The sequence below is a fragment of the Balaenoptera ricei genome, chromosome 19 (genome assembly GCF_028023285.1).
Source record: "Balaenoptera ricei isolate mBalRic1 chromosome 19, mBalRic1.hap2, whole genome shotgun sequence".
Classification (NCBI taxonomy): Eukaryota; Metazoa; Chordata; class Mammalia; order Artiodactyla; family Balaenopteridae; genus Balaenoptera; species Balaenoptera ricei.
In genome coordinates, this window is record NC_082657.1 from 47,102,561 (window position 1) to 47,106,647 (window position 4,087).

General features: G+C 36.6%; 1 pseudogene; it reads right to left on the minus strand.

The window, feature by feature from the left end:
* Nucleotides 1–3,280: 3,280 nt before the first annotated feature.
* Nucleotides 3,281–3,823, minus strand: LOC132352967 (large ribosomal subunit protein eL20-like; annotated as a pseudogene).
* Between the last annotated feature and the right edge of the window lie 264 nt (nt 3,824–4,087).

Here is a 4,087-nt window from a genome sequence, read left to right on the forward strand (position 1 = left end):
CATATGGTAGCTCTATTTTTAGTTTTTTAAGGAACCTCCATACTGTTCTCCGTAGTGGCTGTACCAATTTACAAAATGGTACAAAAATGATCTTCAAATTTTTTTATTGGGTTTTTTTTGATATTGAGCCACATGAGCTGTTCGTATATTTTGGAGATTAGTCACTTGTTGGTCGCATTGTTTGCAAATATTTTCTCCCATTCTGTGGGTTGTCTTTTCATTTTGTTTATGGTTTCCTTTGCTATGCAAAAGCTTTTAAGTTTAATTAGGTCCCATTTGTTTGTTTTTGTTCTTATTTTCATTACTTTAGGAGGTGGATCAAAAAAGGTTGCTGCGATTCATGTCAGAGAGTGTTCTGCCTATGGTTTCCTCTAAGAGTTTTATAGTATCTGGTCTTACATTTAGGTCTTTAATCCATTTTGAGTTTATTTTTGTGTATGGTGTTAGGGAGTGTTCTAATTTCATTATTTTACATGTAGCTGTCCAGTTTTCCCAGCACCACTTATTGAAGACGCTGTCTTTTCTCCATTGTATATCCTTGCCTCCTTTGTCATAGATTAGTTGACTATAGGTGCATGGGTTTATCTCTGGACTTTCTATTCTGTTCCATTAATCTATATCTCTGTTTTTGTGCCAGTACCATACTGTTTTGATTACTGTAGCTTTGTAGTATAGTCTGAAGTTGGGGAGCCTGATTGCTGCAGCTCCATTTTTCTTAAGATTGCTTTGGCTATTCAGGGTCTTTTGTGTTTCCATACAAATTGTAAAATTTTTTGTTCTAATTATGTGAAAAATGTCATTGGTAATTTGATAGGGATTGCATTGAATCTGTAGATTGCTTTGGGTAGTATAGTCATTTTGATAATAATGATTCTTCCAATCTAAGAACATAGTGTATCTCTCTATCTGTTTGTGTCATCTTTGATTTCTTTCATCACTATCTGATAGTTTTCTGAGGACAGGTCTTTTGCCTCCTCAGGTAGATTTATTCCTAGGTGTTTTATTCATTTTGATGTGATGGTAAATGGGATTGTTTTCCTTAATTTCTCTAATCTTTCGTCATTAGTGTATAGGAATGCAAGAGATTTCTGTGTATTTTGTATCCTGCAACTTTACCAAATTCATTGATTAGCTCTAGTAGTTTCCTGGTAGCATCTTTAGGATTTTCTATGTATAGTATCATGTCATCTGCAAACAGTGACCGTTTTACTTCTTTTCCAATTTGGATTCCTTTTATTTCTTTTTCTTCTCTGATTGCCATGGCTAGGACTTCCAAAACTATGTTGAATAAAAGTGGTGAGATTGGTCCTGATTTTTCTTAATAATTGGTATTGTTTAGTTAGGCCTTACTAAGTGCTCAGCTGTGACTTCAATTCTTTATGTATATGAGCAAGTCCTTATTAACAACCCTGTGAGGAAGATATTATTCAATTTTATTGATTAAAAAAAACTGAGATGTTGAGCAAGCAAGAGGCTTGACCAAGTTCTCACAATTTATAAACTTGTAGAGCCAGGTTTGAAAACTAAAGGGTTCCAACTTCAAAGTTGGTGCTTTTGCAGTGAAACATGATAGTTTTTTTAGGTCCATTTTGAAACTTCTATTTGAAACTGCTGTCAAAGCCAGCTGCACCAAACTTGTTGATTTCCCTGAATTCTGCTCACAGAATTTCCCTGAAATAGATATTTCTGTTCTCTGCATGCAGAGCAGGGCAAAGGTCCATGAAATGTTTCCGTTAATGGAAACTTCCCACCTTTCTGATTTATGCCTTCTTTAAAAGCAAAAACATTTTCTGGGACTTCTGCAGTTCTTCACACCACCCCTAGAATCCTTCCCATGTTCACGTACTACCCACCTGAGCAGTATGGAAGACATTTCCACATCCCCAGGTCTTAACTATTTTCTTGTCCAACATTAGCATATCTTAATTATATTTTCATTGCTGAAGTCTTAGACTGTGGCTGTCCAGAATACAGAGAATTTTTCAGTAGGTTAAACAAATATAAGATTGGCTTTTACTGTTTTGAGTGTTAGATTCTTGTCATGTTCTCTTGTGAACTTTATAGTCTTTTAAATTCTCTACTACATTCCTTTAGGCCATTAGTACTTTCTGAGCCTTTCTGTATTTCACTTTGATGTTAATATTTTATGTTTCTGATCATGTATTTACTGTTCACCATCATTAAAAATAGTTAAATTGCTCCGTCGCAGGCTTTGGATTTTTATTATAATTCTTTAATTCCATGAAACCTGTTTCTGTGATAAAAATGACAAATATATCTAGAAACTGGTCAGATTTGGATGTTTAAATATTGTAATTCTCTTACAATATTTTGGTTATTTTTCAGAGAGTACCATGATGTAGAACTAGAAAAGACCATAAAAAGGCCATTAGAAGTTTGACTTCCAACTTTTATAGCATGAGTAAAAGAGTTGGGCAGTAATGACGACAGCATGTTCTTGTTTCACTGCCTGGGTGAAGATTTTAATTCAAGGTTGAAATTGGTACTGTATCTTAGACCTAAAATATTGGATGATGAAATCTACTTTGTCTGATATTAATATAGCCACTCCTAATTTCTTTAAATTTATGTTAGTACAGAATATCTTTTTCATTCTTTTTACTTGACTTTAAACTATTGTCATACATTTCATTTTTATGTATGTTGAAATCCCTACAATACCTTGTTATTATTTTTGCTTTAAACAGTTGCTTATCTTTTAAAGAGATAAATTAAAATTTTTTTAAAAAAGTCTTTATATTTACATTTCTAGATTCTATTTCCAGTGTTCTTCCTTCTTTTGTATACCTCCAGGTTTTCATCTGGTATCATTTTCATTCTGTTTGAGGCACTTACTTTACTATTTCTTGTAGTGCAGGTCTACTGGTGATTATTTCTTTCAGTTTTTTATGTTTGGATAAGGTCTTTGTTTCACTTCATTTTTCTATGTATTTTCACTGTCTCCCCCTTGCCTCCCCCTCCCCGCCCCCCACTACCCTAGTCAGTACTTTAAAGATGTTGCACTGTTTTCTAGCTTACATTGCTTCTGATGAGAAACCTGCTGTTTCTCATCCTTTGTACATAATGTGTCTCTTTTTCTGCCCCCCCCCCGACTACTTTTCACATTTTCCTCTTTATCACCGATTTTAAGCAATTTGCTTATGATGTGTTTTAGTTTTCTTCATTTTTCATAATTATGGTTGGGGTTCACTCAGCTTCTTGGGATTTCCCCCCCAAGGAGTTTATTTTGGCAGACCTAGGGATGGGGAGGGCCCTGTATCTAAAAGAAGGTGTTGGACCTCTTGATGGTGAAGCATGACTGAAGCTGGTAATGTAGGACCCAGTGGAGCAGCAGAAACTTGATCTTGGAGTTGCGGAACTGCTTGACTATTGGCAGGTGGCACCTGCTGGCTGTGATCTCCTCCACCATCATGATCTGGATTGAGTGGGCCCAGGTGCTGTGCTGGGCACCTGTGTCATGATAGCACTGAGTGACAGTGCCTGTGATGGTCAGGTCCCGGTACACCTGGTACATGTGGGCGCCGCTGTCAGAGTTGTGATGCAACCAGATGCTGAAGTTCTTCACCTGCAGGAGGATTTCTTGAACACCTGCCCACAGTAGATAATTTCCCCTGAAGACTTCATCTTTTTCAGCTGAGACACAAAGTATCAGCACAACATGATTGGGTACAAAGATTTTTATGTGGTAGTGGGGTGGTGAGTGGCATTTGGGGATGGGAGGGAGGGCCCCCCCCACAAGCCCCACCTTATGCTCTTGTAGTGTGCATGAGGTCTTCGTGACACTCTCCAGGCTGGCCACCATGCACAAAAGGGATTATAGTTTTTTCAAATTTGGAAAAATTTTAGCCATTATTTTTTCAAATATTTTTTGCTCCCCATCCTTTAAGGGATGACAGTTATATTTGATCATTTGAGGTTGTCTCATGGTTCACTGCTGCTTTGTTCATGTTTTCCTTGTGGGTTTTTTTTTTTTTTTCTTGGTCCTCTCTGTTTCATTTTGGATGGTTTCTATTGCTATGTCTTGTAGTTTATTAATCTTTGCTTCTACTTTGTCTAATCTCCTGTT